At 42.1% G+C, this 16,345-nt stretch overlaps 1 protein-coding gene across 3 annotated transcripts in view; it reads right to left on the bottom strand.

Annotated features, from left to right (window-relative positions):
• CDK17 (cyclin dependent kinase 17) overlaps positions 1-16,345 on the bottom strand; it is a 220,656-nt gene that overhangs the window by 192,788 nt on the left and 11,523 nt on the right. Inside the window, exon 2 of one of the 3 annotated variants that reach the window (XM_033951157.1) lies at positions 9,158-9,210. The exons of the other annotated variants lie outside the window; for them this stretch is intronic. The gene's annotated coding sequence lies outside the window, so the exon portion shown is untranslated. The remainder of the gene's footprint in view (positions 1-9,157; positions 9,211-16,345) is intronic. 3 annotated transcript variants of the gene reach the window in all.

Raw genomic sequence — 16,345 nt, 5'->3', positions numbered from 1 at the left:
TTGGCCTCCTCTCCTCTACACCAGTTGGTAAGATTACAGTGGCAAAAGAGGGGAGGTAGGCCAAGAGAACAAAGGGACAGATGATGGTGAGAAAACGTACAAGATACTTCTAAACAAGAAAGGTAGCTTGCAACATACTCATATGTTGGCATACAGTACATGAATGTGTTAGAAATCACATTATATGCTTCTACTACCACCACCACTATTTCTATAGCACTACTAAACATATGCTGTGCTGTACACAAATGCATAAGGAGACTGTCCCTGCTCAACTGAGCTTACAATATACTCATGCCAAATAGGACAAATAAGGGATCACGGAGCTATATTTGGAAGGGAATGTTTAAAAACAACCAGTTCTCTTCCTATTTCATTTAGCTTGCCACCTCAACAGCATTTAGTTACACAAAAAAGCACATTAATTACATTATGCTATTATCATTTGTACCAGAAATCATTAATTCTATTATCCCGTTAAATTTAGAATAACTCTCCAGACTCCTCTGAAGTTTGAATCGCTCCCTATCAAAGTTGTCCCTACTCTAAAACTGTTAGGAGTCACTTTTGACAGTAAATTCTCTTATCACAATCACATTAGTACAGTTGTCCAGAAATGTTTCTAGCATCTTAGAATGATATGTTCTCTTGCAAAGTTACTAGAACCAGCTTCCTTGAATACATTGATCCACTCTCTAGTAATTTCTTACATAGACTACTGCAATGCCCTTTATAAAGGCATTACAAAAAAGGAAATTAGACGGCTTCAGATTGTGCAGAACACAGCTATTAAGATCATTTGTGGCACTAAGAAACACGATCATGTCTCACCTCTCTTGTTCAGCACACATTGGTTACCCGTTGAACATAGAATTAGTTATAAAATCTTACTTTTAATCTTTACAACACATTTAAATAATCAACCGGAGTTCATTAACAGACTTTTAATTCCTTATACAGTGGTACCTCGGTTTACGAGTGCACCAGTTTGCGAGTGTTTTGCAAGACAAGCAAAACATTCGCAAACTTGGTGCCTCGTAAACCGAGCTTGCCTCACAGTACGAGTGCCCCCCCCCCCCCCCCCCGCGATCCGGCATCCACCCAGCGATCCAGCATCCGCCCGCTCGTGTTGCCCCCCTCCACCGCGATCCTACTCCCCTCCCCCCCCCCCCCGAGCAGTCAATGACACCCTTTACCCGACTTGGCACCAGTGCCGGTGCCCGAAGATCCTCCCTCTTCTGGTGCGGCCTGGGCTGGGCGGTGCGTCGGAGATCCTCCTTCTTCTGGTGTGGGATGGGCTGGACTGACTTTGAGCATTTGCGCATGCTCAGTCTTCTGGTCTTGCTCTCAATCTCGGAGAGAGCGAGACCAGAAGGCTTTGAGCATGCGCAAATGCTCAAAGCCAGTCCAGCCCAGCCCAGCCCAGAAGGAGGAGGATCTCCGACACACCGCCCAGCCGCGCCAGAAGAGGGAGGATCTTCGGGCACCGGCACTGGTGCCAAGTCGGGTAAAAGAACATAAGAACATAAGAAGTTGCCCCCGCTGAGTCAGACCAGAGGTCCATCTTGCTCAGCGGTCCGCTCCCGCGGCGGCCCATCAAGCCTAGTGCCTGAACAGTGGTCCCTGATTAAATTTGTAACTTACTTCTAATCCCATCCCTATAATCTACCTCTACTCTTATCTGTACCCCTCAATCCCTTTGTCTTCCAAGTACTATCCAAAGCTTCTTTGAACCCCTGTAGCGTGCTCCTGTTTATCACATCCTCTGGTAGCGCGTTCCATGTATCCACCACCCTCTGTGTGATAAAGAACTTCCTGGCGTTTGTTCTAAACCTCTCCCCTTTCAATTTCTCTGAGTGCCCCCTTGTACTTATTGATCCCCTTAATTTGAAAAATCTGTCCCTGTCTATTTTTTCTATGTCCTTCATGATCTTGAAGGTTTCTATCATGTCTCCTCTAAGTCTCCGCTTTTCCAGGGAGAAAAGCCCTAGCTTTTTCAGTCTGTCAGTATATGAGAGTTCCTCCATGCCCTTTATTAGTTTAGTTGCTCTTCTCTGGACTCTCTCAAGTACCTCCATGTCCTTCTTGAGGTACGGCGACCAGAACTGAACACAGTACTCCAGGTGCGGGCGCACCATAGCACGATACAGTGGCAGGATGACTTCCTTTGTCCTGGTCGTGATACCCTTCTTAATGATACCCAACATTCTGTTTGCTTTCCTTGAGGCCGTGGCACACTGCACCGACGCCTTCAATGTTGTGTCTACCATCACTCCCAGGTCTCTTTTAAGGTCGCTCACCCCTAGCACTGATCCCCCCATTTTGTAAGTGAACATTGTTTTTTTTTCCCTATATGCATGACCTTGCATTTCCCTATGTTGAAACTCATTTGCCACTCTTTGGCCCATTTTTCCAGTGTTGTCAGATCTTTTTGGAGATCTTCGCAGTCCTCCATGTTATTGACCTTGCGATATAGTTTGGTGTCATCCACAAATTTAATAACCTCACATTTTGTTCCTGCCTCCAGGTCATTAATGAATATATTGAATAGGAGCGGTCCCAGCACCGACCCCTGTGGAACTCCGCTCGTGACCCATTGCCAGTCTGAGTAATGTCCCTTTACTCCAACCCCCTGTTTCCTGTCCGCCAGCCAGTTTTTGATCCATCGGTGGACCTCCCCTTGCACCCCATGGTTCCATAGCTTCCTTAGTAGTCTTTCGTGTGGCACCTTGTCGAAGGCTTTTTGAAAGTCAACGTAAATGATATCTATGGATTCCCCTTTATCCACCTGGCTGGTTACCCCCTCAAAGAAGTATAATAAGTTCGTGAGGCATGACCTGCCCTTGCAGAAGCCATGCTGGCTCGACTTTAGCTGCCCATAGTTGTCGATGTGTTCCCAGATGCTGTCTTTAATCAGTGCTTCCATCATCTTTCCCGGGACCGAGATCAAGCTCACCGGCCTGTAGTTTCCTGGGTCTCCCCTTGAGCCTTTCTTGAAGATGGGCGTGACATTTGCTATTTTCCAGTCTTCCGGAATCTCTCCAGTTTTTAGGGATAGGTTGCATATTTGTCGAAGTGGCTCAGCTATTTCGTTCCTTAGTTCCTTGAGTACCCTTGGGTGAATGCCATCCGGACCTGGCGATTTGTCGCTCTTTAGCCTGTCTATCTGCCTGAGGACATCCACCTTGCTCACCTCTAGCTGGACCAGATTTTTATCCTGCTCTCCTGCTCTCCTCAGGCTCCGGAATGTTGGTTGTGTCCTCCCTCGTGAAAACTGGCGTGAAGAACTTATTTAGCCTGTCAGCTATCTCCTTTTCCTCTTTTACCACTCCCTTTCTGTCCCTATCATCCAAGGGTCCCACTTCCTCCCTTGCTGGTTGCTTCCCCTTAACGTACCTGAAGAATAATTTGAAGTTTGTTGCTTCCCCTGCCAGTCTCTCTTCATATTCTTTTTTTGCTTTCCTAACCACTCGATGACACTCCTTTTGGTGTTTTTTGTGTTCCTTTTGGTTCTCCTCTGTTTTGTCCTTTTTCCATTTTTTGAATGATGCTTTCTTGTCACTTATTGCCTTTTTCACTGCATTTGTTATCCACACTGGGTTTTTTGTTCTATTTTTTTTGTACCCTTTCCTGTACTTGGGGATGCACAGGTTCTGTGCTTCGTGCACTGTGCCCTGAGTATGGTCCAGGCATTTTCTACGGACTCCATCTTCCTTGCGCTGTCGTTGAGTTTCTTTCCCACCATTTTCCTCATGGCATCATAATTCCCGTTTTTGAAGTTAAGTGCAGTCGTTGTAGTTATTTTCACCTTTGATGATCCAATTTCTAGCCTGTACTGGATCATACTGTACTGGAGCCTGTAAAGGAGTCTGACTGCTCGGGAGGGGGGAAAGTAGGATCGCGGTGGAGGGGGGGCAACGCGAGCGTGGGGGGGGGGGAAGCTGGATCGCGGGGAGGGGTTTGTAACAGCGTCAGATTCCTCAAGGAGGGGTGGGGAGAATGGAGCAGCGCTGGTAGCCTCGTGTGGGGGGAGGAGGTGGAACCAATCAAAGCAGTTTCCCTTACTTCCTATGGGGAAACTTGCTTTGATATACGAGCAATTTGGTTTACGAGCATACTTCTGGAACGAACTATGCTCGTAAACCAAGGTTCCACTGTAATTCTTCAAAATCACATCGTTCAATGTCACAAAATCTCCTCATCATACCTTCATTAAAATTAATCAACACGTTGTGTTCCAATAATTTTGCTGTCACTGCCCCTACTCTCAGGAATTCACTGCCCAATCATTTGTGCAGTGAATCCGAATTAAAACAATTCAAAATTAAAAACGTTTTTGTTCCAGGATGCCTTTGGCCAATAAGGCCCAGATTCTGTATAGGATGCCCGGGAGATGTCCTATACAGAATCGGGCCTACACTAATCCCGATTCTGTAACCGGCGTCCATGTTACAGACGCCGGTTAGAGTAGAGGCGGCCGCTGCACTTATCACGGCAAGGGATAAGTATAGCGACCGCCTGTCCGATCGTCGGCAGGAGGGTGCTGAACCCCTCCTGCCGGAAAGCCGCCCCTGCCCCCAGAAACTGTAGATCACCGGCAGAAGGGTGCCGAACCCCTCCTGATGGAACCCCCCCAACTCCCAATCGCCGGCAGGAGGGTGCCCAACCCCTCCTGCAAGAAAGCCACCCCCACCCCCAAAACTGTAGATCGCCGGCAGTAGGGTGCCGAACCCCTCCTGTGGGAACCCCCCCAAAACTCCCAATCGCCGGCAGGAGGGTGCCCAACTCCTCCTGCCAGAAATCCGGACCCCCTCTGGACCCCCCATGCTAACGACCTCCCCCCGATGACTCCCCTAACCTCCCCCCAACTAACCTCCCCCCACCAACTAACCTTTAAATCAGGGGTGTACAACCTTTTGGCTTCACTGGTCCACATTGGCCTAAAAAAATGTTTCTGGTGCCGCACAAACTTTCAAACGTTGCAGCAAGACACAGGAGGGAGCTGGCAAGATGGTAAACACCCAGGGGCAGCAGAGGAAAACACTGCATCGCCCTCGACCGGGGCCGCACAAAATACTTCACGAGGCCGCATGCGGCCCTCGGGCCATAGGTTGGACACCCCTGCTTTAAATGTTGGCCGGCTGGACAGGTCTTGTTGCCGTCCAGCTCACAGGCCCGTCTCGTCGAAATGAGACGGGCCCGCCCCTTCCTGGCCCATCCCCGCTAAGTCTAAGGCCTGATTGGCCCAGGCTCTAGAAGCCTGGACCAATCAGGCCTTAGGCATAGCGGGTCCGCCCATCCCCACTAACCCTAAGATGTGATTGGCACCTGGGCCAATCAGGCCTTAGGATCTCTGGACCATGGAATTGAGGAGGGGGGCTTTGTAAGTACTAGGCTGACATTGTACTCTTGCTCTCTTATTTAAAATTTCAGTACTGTTATAAGTATTTATCTTTGAAACTGTCTCATAGTAGTCCTATTATTAAGTTTCAATTTGCTGATTTGAGTTAACCTTACTCATTGTATGTTTATATTAGGTCTTTTTACTACTGCTATGCTGTTAACAAAATAGGAAGTTTTATGTAGAGTTGTACTTGCTATACACTGCCTTGAATGAATCTCTTCATAAAGATGGTTAGTAAATCCAAATAAATAGTTGCAAGTGGCTGGGGCAGAGATAACTTGTATTGAGATGCAGTGTGGATAACTGCCTCAGCTCTGCCCTCTTAGCTTGGCACTTCTGGTGGGCCTTTTTATTAGTTCTACATTAATTTCTCTTTGAAATTTAAATGATCTCAAAAGATGAGTTAATTGCTTATCTTTAATTCCTATTAGACATTTTTATTCTGCAAAATTCCTGAGCTGTGTAAAGGACCGAGGGCCAGATTTTCAAAACTTACCGTGCCTTTAACGATGATCGCTAAACCAACTCCAGCCAGTTTAGCATGGCAGTATTTTACAGCACGATTATCAGAACGGATCACCGTTGTCTTTTCTGAGCTGGACTGGGTCAAGAACTGGTTGAGTGGAAGGAGACAGAGGGTAGTGATCAATGGTGATCGCTCTGAGGAAAGGGATGTTGCCAGTGGTGTGCTTCAAGGTTCTGTTCTTTTTAACATTTTTATAAACAATATGGCTGAAGGGTTATGGCTGAAGGGTTGTTGGTTAAGATTTGCCTCTTTGCGGATAATATCAAAATCTGCAATAGAGTAGACACGCCAGATTGTGTGAATAACATGAAGAAAGACCTGGTGAAGCTTGAAGAATGGTCTGAAATTTGGCAGCTAAAATTTAATGCTAAGAAATGCAAGGTCATGCATTTGGGCTACAAAAACCAAAGGGAACGGTACAATTTAGGGAAGAACTTATGTGCACAGGACTTGGATGCGATTGTATGTGATGATCTTAAGGTGGCCAAACAGGTTGAAAAGGTGACGGCGAAAGCTAGAATGATGCTAGGTTGCATAGGGAGAGGTACGGCCAGTAGGAAAAATGAGGTATTGATGCCCCTGTATAAGACTCTGGTGAGACATCATCTAGAATATTGTGTACAATTCTGGAGGCTGCACCTTCAAAAAGATATAAAAAGGATGGAGTTGGTCCAGAGGAAGGCTACTAAAATGGTATGTGGTCTTCATCATAAGGCATATGGGGACAGACTTAAAGATCTCAATCTGTATACTTTGGAGGAAAGGCGGGAGAGGGGAGATATGATAGAGACCTCTAAAACAAAACAGAAAAAAATGTTATTAGCCAAGTGGTGGGAATGCCCACTGAAAAACCATTTCACTCAAGTGGAGAAAAAGCCTCAACTCAATTTCATATACAGACGGCAACCCAATGAGTTTCTCTGAAGCAGCAACTTGTTAGTGAAACAAGAGCCTTGTTGGACATGAAGATCTGTTCCTTATCTTCATTTCAGTGCTGAGCATTCTACAGCAGGAAGATCAACGCGTCTGATAGCGGGTTCTGTTCTGATTGATGACATCTGTGAAGATAAGTGAAACTTTGTCTCTGGTTCTTTTTCCTTTTTCCTGTGCACAGTGGTGGGATTTGTTCCCGTTTTGAAAAATTGCATTTTTGAGTAATCGTGGAGTTTTTTTGCCTATGATACATAATAAGAACGGCTAAAAAAAACTCTTTGGGTTGTTGTCTGTATATGAAATTGAGTTGAGGCTTTTTCTCCACTTGAGTGAAATGGCTTTTCAGTGGGTATTCCCACCACTTGGCTAATAACATTTTTTCTGTTTTGTTTTGATTTATATCTTGTTGTTATTATTATTATTCTAGAGAGACCTTTAAATACCTGCATAATGTAAATGCGTATGAGTCATGTCTCTTTCATTTGAAAGGAAACTCTGCAATGAGAGGGCATAGGATGAAGTTAAGAGATGATTAGGCTCCAGAGTAATCTAAGGAAATACTTTCTTACAGAAAGGGTGGTAGATGCATGGAACAGTCTCCCAGAAGAGGTGGTAGAGACAGAGACTGTGTCTGAATTCAAAAGGACCTGGGATAGGCACGTAGGATCTCTCGGAGAGAGAAAGAAATAATGGTTACTGGGGATGGGCAGACTAGATGGGCCATTTGGTCTTTATCTGCTATCAAGTTTCTATGTTTCCGATTCTTGCCATGCAAATGTATTACAATGAGGTTATAAATATTAAAATGATTCTTTGAACCTCAACAGTTGACTGCTTTCTTGGCTTTATCCCGAATGGATGTAGAAAAATCAAGTGCTCTATAAATGAATAAGTCACTCCTACTTTGGCACTATGGGCTCCTTTTACAAAGGTGCACCAGCGGTTTTAGCAGGCGGTAGTTTTTCGGCTAGCATGCACTATAGCGTAGTACCAGGTTTTTAACAATCAAAAATTACTGGCTGGTCCGGAGGTGCCAGTACTTGCATGCTTTTCTGGCTGTTTCATGATAAAATGAAATAAAATACAATTATACTACTATAAATTTATGTGAATGGTGTATTTTTTTATAATAGTTTGGAGGGAAAACAATCTCAAAAGCATGCAGCTCGGGCATATGTATTAAAGGCGTGTCTTATGCACACTTGCTGAAAGCCGTCGCTTGCATCACCCTCCCTTCCCCTCCATCCAACAGTGCTGGCACGCCTATGATCGATACAACAGCCGCATATGACGCGCCAATAAGTCACGCACACAATATGCATGCCTACGGTGTAACTTTTTTCCAGCACATGCGAACATTTATGCCTCTTTCTGAGAACTATTCCGCTTATGTAGTGATCGCTATCACCAGTGACTCATCTCATGTAAATTTATGACCCTCCATGAATCTCCGTGAACCTTATTTGCATGCATGGTTCTTCGAGAATGACTCATCTTTTTTAAATTGTTACATTTACAGCTGTGACAGTAACCCGTCAGATTTTACTGGCAATATTAGAGAATCCAGCCCTGAATGTTCATAAATAACCAGTCTATAGTATTTTTTTTCTTAAAAAGGTACTTAAAACTGGTTTATAGGGGGATTTTTTTCTAGCTCTTTGAATTTCACAGAATAGAGACCAGTGTAATAGCTAAGAAACTGTGGGTGGTAAAAATATGCTTTGTAATGCAAGAAAGCAGGGGACAGATACAAGGAATCTTTTGCAGCATAGAAGCAGAGGGCAAACCAGACATCAAGTAGAATCTGAGGTTTTACAGCAATTAGGAAAACAGAATCTTTCCAATCTTCATTTTGTCATGTTTTATGCTTCTATTCAAATATGGTCTTACATACTATATGTTGTTATTCCTACACACACGTTAAGGTTATCACAACTTTCAAAGACTTAGATAAGATCTCCTGACAACACAAAGTCAAGTACTGTTCTGTCAACAATTCAATTCATTAGCAGGTAAGGACAGACATGACAATGTCAAAATTTCCCTTCCTGCATTTTCTTTTAGGATCTGTAACGCACTGCCACATCCTTGACAAAGAGAGAACACTGACCTGCTAGAATGGGAAATAATTATCTGCTAATATTCCTTCAAGAATTCACTATTTTCCATTAGGAATATCTTTAACAGACCATTTTTTTAAAACTAAATTTACAGCATGTGATTAACTATTTATGTAAACTTTTCAGGAATAATATGTAACAGGTAGAAAACTATAAAGTTGAAATAATACATACATATGATGGTCATTACAAAGAATTATTCCTGCAGATAGGTCTGAGTAATCAGGCTACAAGAAAAGGAAAAATAAGTCAGCAATAATCTTTTCAATTATTTATTTTATGCACATGTAAACTGCTACTGCTAGGTCTATTCAATGCTTATCCATAAGGAACAATTAATGAATACAGCCTGGTCAGTTCAGTGAATTCTAAATGCTACTTCAAAACCATCAGGTTCTAAAGAAATAGAATCAAGTAAAAAGTTAACTAAAGTGAAGCAAGAGGCTGCAGCTCATTTTTGCTGGCAAGATACTCCATACAGGAAGGTGGTATGATGTCAGATGGACCCAGAACAAGGCTTCGACACACAAACAGGAAGCACCAGTTAGACATGGCTAAGTCCTGATTCATTTCCACCTGTCCTCAGAGCAGAAGAGTACAGATTTTTATTAAATGGTTAAATGGAGATTAACAATAAGACTACTTACCCTCTAACTATTTAATATTAAACATTTGTATCAGGTAAGTTTCTAATAATGAAAAGTATTTTTTAATCATGTACTTGTTAACTGACAGTTAAAGGCGAGTCCACGATAGCAATGGTTATGGTTACCTTTATTTGATATACTGCCTTTCCTCCCCAAATCATGCACACAAATCTAGAAGACAGAAAAATAGCAGCCATACTGGGGTAAACCAATGGGCAATCAAGCCCAGTATCCTGTTTCCAACAGTGGTCCATCTAGGTCACAAGTACTGGTAGAATCCCAAATAGTAGCAAGATTCTGCATTATCAATCCTAGGGACAGCAGTGGCTTTACCAATTTCTATCTCAACAACAGACTGGACTTTTCCTCCAGAAACTTGTCCAAAAGTTTTTGAAGCCCAGATATATTAACTTTGAGTATTGCATGCAATTCTGGTTGTTATATCTCAAAAAGCGTATATCAGAATTAGAAAAGGGTCAAAGAAGGGGAACCAAAATAATTAAGGGGATGGAATTCCTCTCATATGAGGAAAGGCTTAAGAGGTTAGGGCTCTTTGGCTTGGAAAAGAGATGGCTGAAGGGGGATATGATAAAGATCTATAAAATTCTGAGTGGTGTAGAATGGGTAAACACGAATCGATTTATTTATTCTTTCAAAAAGTAAGACGACTAAGGGGACATCCAATGAAGTTACGTAGTCCTTTTAAAACAAATAGGAGGAAAATGTTTTTTAGTCAAAAAATATTTAAGCTCTGGAACTTGTTACCAGAGGATATGATAATAGCAGTTAAGTGACACCATGAAGTGATGTGGAGGCATTATAGTATTATGTCTTTTTAAATCCCTTTCCTAATAATTTCTAGCATTGCTTGTTTTTATTTGGCTGCTGCTGCACACTGGACAAAAAATTTCAGCGAATTGTCCACCATGACACTTAGATCTTTTTCTTGGGTGCCGACTCCTAAAAAGTGGACCCTGACATCTGGGAACCATGATTTGGATTATTTTTTCCCCAATGTACATAAGAACATAAGAATTGCCATCTCTGGATCAGACCTTAGGTCCATCAAGTCCGGAGATCTGCACACGCAGAGGCCCCGCAAGGAGTACCCATATCACTATATGCTTCTCAAGGGAGATGTGCATCTAGTTTACCCTTAAATCCTAGAACGGTGGATTCTGAAATTACTTCCTCTGGGAGAGCATTCCAGGTGTCCACCACTCGCTGCGTGAAACAGAAATTCCTGAAATTCGTCCTGGACCTGCCCCCCCCCCTCCCCTCCCCTCAGCTTCAGTCTATGTCCTCTTGTCCGTGTCACATTGGACATTGTAAATAACTGTTTTTCCTGCTCTATTTTATCGATTCCTTTCAGTATTTTGAAAGTCTCGATCAGATCTCCTCGCAGTCTCTCTCCTCTTCCCAAGGGAGAACAACCCCAGTCTCCTAAGTCGTTCCTTGTAATCCAGGTTCTCTATACCTTTCACTAGCTTCGTTACTCATCTCTGTACTCTCTCCAGCAGTTTTATATCCTTCTTTAGGTATGGAGACCAATGCTGGATGCAGTATTCCAAGTGTGGTCTGACCATGGCTCTGTAGAGTGGCATTATAACCTTCTCCGATCTACTCATGATTCCCTTCTTTATCATGCCCAGCATTCTATTTGCTTTCTTCGCCGCCGCCATGCATTGCACCAACGGTTTCAGGGTCCTATCTGTCAGTACACCCAGGTCATTTTCCTGTTCGGTCTTTCCCAGAGTTGCACCTGACATACTGTACTTGTGTTCCTTATTCTTTCTGCCTAAATGCATCACTTTGCATTTTTCCATTAAACTTCATCTGCCATTTCTCTGCCCATTTCTCCAGTCGACTCAGGTCGCTCTGGAGTTCCTCGCTGTCCTTCAGTGATCTGATTGCCCGGCATAGCTTTGTATCGTCTGCAAACTTGATGATCTCACTGGATGTTCCTTCTTCTAGGTCATTGATGAAAATATTAAATAAGATGGGCCCAAGTACTGAGCCCTGAGGTACACCGCTAGTCACTTTCTCCCAGTCTGAGAACTTCCCATTTATGCCCACTCTCTGCTTTCTGTTCTCCAGCCATTTGCCTATCCATCTTAGTATATCTCCATCTATTTCATGGCCTTGTAGTTTCCTGAGAAGTCTTACATGTGGAATCTTGTCGAACGCTTTCTGGAAGTCCAAGTATATAATATCCACTGGTTCTCCACCATCAATATGTTTGCTCACTATCTCAAAAAATTGAAGTAGGTTTGTCAAACATGATTTCCCTTTCCTGAATTCCATTTCCTGGCTCTCATTAAGTCGTGTGTGTCTAAGTGCCGGACTATGCTATCTTTGATCAGCGCCTCAACCATCTTTCCAGGGACAGACGTGACTTTGTATTTGTCCATATTAAATTTAATCTGCCACTTGGATGTCCAGTTTTCCAATTTCCTAGGTCAGAATCTGCATGTGTTTTAACAACTCTGAATAAAATTTGCAGATGACACAAAAACTAAAATCACCTCATCCATCATTCCCATTTCCAAATCATTTTATAAATATGTTAAATAGCACCGGTCCCAGTATAGACCCCTGGATCACTCCACGGAGAGAAATGGACAATGTTTTCCATCAATTAACCAGTTCCTAATCCACAACAGAACGCCGCCTCCTGTGCCATGGCTTACAAGTCTCATGAGGAACTTTATCAAAAGTTTTTTTTTTTTTAAATCTAGATATACTGTATCTATTAGCTCACTTTAATCCACATCTTTAAAGAAATGAAGCAAATTGGCAAAATCCATTTTGACTGAGTTCCATTAAACCACATTGTCTGTGTATTCTGCAATTTTATTCTTTCTACTATTTTGCCCAGCACTGACATCCGACTTGCCAGCCTATAAAATTTCCCAGATCACCTCTGGAGCTTTTTTAAAAAGTTGGCATTGCACTATCACCTTCCAGTCTTCATTAGAGATGATTTTAATGACAGTTTACAGATCACTAACAGCAGATCAGCAATTTCATGTTCGAGTTCTTTCAGTACTCTGGTGTGTATACCATCCAGCATAGGTGATTTACTACTCTTGTTGATGTGGCTCAGTACATCCTCCAGGTTCACCAAGATCTTTCAGTTCCATCATTTTAATGTAATTACAGAAAAAGACTGATGGCCCTTTTAAAGCAATCCAGCACAGATGTACACTACTAGGATAAGTCACAACTATATACCAGTTCCTTGTAAATGTCTTCAAACCCTTGTACATTTTTCACATTCTAAAATATACAATTCAAAAGAAATGAAATAGTTTAGTGTACATCAGTGAACTATTGTATTAAAATATAGAGCATGTTGAACAATATTTTAAAATATATCTTTTCAAAAAAGGGAGACGTGCCACCTGAAGATCAAACAATGATAAATAAAAACAGTGGAAACAAGAACATTTATGGTTCATTACTTATGTATTCACAAAGTAAACAAATCATAATATGATACTTCAATATCACAGCAGTCATCCTAGATCCTTGAAAAAGAGTTTTATCATATTCTGAATTTTTATAGATTAAGAGGATCTGCACCAATTATTTAGATTTTAAATATTACATTACATTAGGAATTTCTATTCTGCCATTACCTTGCAGTTCAAGGCGGATTACAAAAGAATTATCCAAGATGCATTACAACAAGAGCTTACGAAAAAAAAAAAAAAATTGGTCATTTTCAAACAGAATGAGAAATGGGTAAGGTTATTTGTTTGGGGTAATTGGCTTTAGTGAGAGGTAGAGTTTGAGACTTGCGGTATTATTTATTTTTTCAGAGTTTTCTTGGAGAGTATGGTCTTTATTTCTTTTCTAAAAGTCTTGTAGTTGAGGGATGCCGTCAGTAGATTGGCGATTTGGTTGTCTAGTTTGGCTGCTTGAGTGGCCTCCAATAAAGGCTAAATCTTTATTGGAGGAACTTTTACACAGATGATATCCTCTGAAAGTCTTGAAGAACACTTAATTGACATAAATGGACTGGACCAAAATCTCTCTTCTACTCAGTGCGATTTTATCAGTACTTGTGTACCAAGATATCCGTTTGGAGGCCTAAACCTTAAGAAAATATTGGGCCATCATTAAAATCACATCCTATTTTATTTATTCAATTTTTATACCGTTCTCCCAGGGGAGCTCAGAATGGTTTTACATGAATTTATTCAGGTACTCAAGCATTTTTCCCTGTCTGTCCCGGTGGGCTCACAATCTACCTAATGGGGAGATTAAGTGACTTGCCCAGGGTCACAAGAAGCAGCGTGGGTTTGAACCCACAACCCCAGGGTGCTGAGGCTGTAGCTTTAACCACTGCGCCACACACTCCCCAACTATCAATTAAGGATTGCCTTTTCAAGACAAAAGAATCTCAAAGAATTCATTGGTCCTGCTATGTAGAGAATGACACAGTGACAAAATTAATCACCGTTCCTGTCCCCGCGGATAACCGCAGGAAATAATCCCATGTCATTTTCTAGTGTCTATTTCAACCTCGGTCCTTCTACACCAGCATTCTTCAAAGCAAAGCTTGAGGGTCAGTGGTTGTGGCCATTCATACTCTGATTCTTATGTGAGCCAAGGATAATGAAGCCATTGTGACATCACTGATGTGATTGGCTCTTAGGCACTGGTGGAATGAGGCATTATGACATCACAATATCTGCTCTGGATACCAGAGACTGTCATTCTGTAGTGTCTGTTTCATCCTCAGTCCTTCTACACCAGCGTTCTTCAAAGCAAAGCTTGAGGGTCAGTGGTTGTGCCCAATTATACTCTGATTCTTCCCTCTCTCCTTAAAGAATGACATGAAGATGGTTTCCCGCGGTTATCCGCGGGGACGGGAACGGTGATGAATTTGTCACCGTGTTCACAACATTTAAACCCTCTTTTAATCAAGCTGCGTAAGGGTTGTTTTGTTGTTGTTTTTTTAAAATCACAGACCACTCCAATAAAAGCCCAGACGCTCATAGGAATTCTATGAGCATCGGAGCTTTTACCACAGTATGCGATTAAAAAAAACCCTTAAGCAGCTTGATAAAAGGAGGCCTCAATGAGGTAACTACAGCAGGACATTATAAAAGTGGGGCATGTATTTCGTGTTAACACATGATGATTGAAGTTTACAAGTTGAAGGCTCGCACGAAATGTAAATCATCTTTTTGTGGTATATATTTTGTTATATACTTGCAACAAAATATATGTTGGCAAAACAACTAGAAATTTTAACATAAGACTCAATTAAACATTGTTCATGTGTAATTCAGAGAAAAATGGGTGCTCCTTTAGTTTCACACCATTTTGCTGCAAATAATTCATTTGAAGATTTGAAATGTATCATTATTGACAATATAAGGTGATACAGGAGGGGCGGTAACCGGGGAAAAAGATTGCTCCAGAGAAGAGATGAATTTATTTCCTCAATAGTTGTGAATCTGTAGGGCTGAATGTTGGTACTGAATAGGATGCATTTATTAAATATGATCACATAAGTCCTTTGCTAAAGGCACTCCACTGGCTACCAATTTATTGGAGAATGCATTTTAAATGTGTTAGCATAATTTTTAAAATTATGTATGGAATTTTCTTCCCCTTTGTCTCTATTTCCTTTAATTCTTCGCTGCCATCGAATTCTAGAAGTGCCCATAAATATAAACTCAGCTTTCCCTCCTTAAAGAATATCAAAACTACAGCTAATTTCCTTCGCTCTTTCACTTTATTTGCAAAGATTTGGAATGAGCTTCCATCTAAGATTAGAATTCTCTCTCAATTAGCAACATTTTGTAAAAAGTTAAACGCTCACCTGTTTCAGAAGTCCTTAAAAATATTTTTTTGCTATTAATTTTTTGATCTTTTATTTGTTAATCACATTTATCTTTATTATGATTCTTAATATTTGTAAACTGAGTCCTTTCCCATTGACTTGGGCACCAGGGAAAGTTGTATATTTGGGGGGATTACGATTCCGCAGGATATCACCCACCTACGCAATTTTAATATACAGCCCTTGTTGGACAAGACCAAATCATACTTGCTGACTTGGCGGTATTTTCCCATTTCCTTGATGGGGTACATTGCTCTTTATGATATGATGATACTTCCTCAATGGCTGTATGTTTACCAAATGATGCCCCTGACCTTTTCTAGGAGTGTGGAGCATCAATTAGATAAAACGCTATGTGGGTTTCTTTGGTTGGGCGGTTACCCCCCACCTTCCTTTGCACCTGTTAGCTTTCCCGATAGATGGGGGTGGGCAGGGATTGTTGCATTTGCAGAGATTTGTAGAGGCCTGTCACATGCGGCATATACATGATTGGTTTCTCTCTACATCCTACTTCTCATGGACTCCGGTGGAATTACAGCTTTGGAAACCCTATCATTTCAGTTCTCTTGCATACCCCTCGAGTTGTGGCTACTGTCCTGGGGATCCCCTATTATTTTTTTCTTGCCTCCTTGAGATCTACCTGGTGACAAATGTGTGCCCAGTTGAAATTAGACTTTCAGACTACACCTCTGGAGTGTTGTTGAGGATAGGCTGACTAACTGGTATACCAAGGACTGTGGTTCCTTCTTGCCTGACTTTGCTTTTGTGATCCCGTGCTCTATCATGCCATCTGGAATGACAGTTTACTGAGGGCTGTGTGGCTTGTCATCAGGGGACCTCCTGTGGCCTGTCTGA

The sequence above is a fragment of the Geotrypetes seraphini genome, chromosome 7 (assembly GCF_902459505.1).
Source record: "Geotrypetes seraphini chromosome 7, aGeoSer1.1, whole genome shotgun sequence".
Classification (NCBI taxonomy): Eukaryota; Metazoa; Chordata; class Amphibia; order Gymnophiona; family Dermophiidae; genus Geotrypetes; species Geotrypetes seraphini.
Note: the sequence above shows the minus strand (reverse complement) of the source record. Positions and strands in the feature narration are given on the sequence as shown.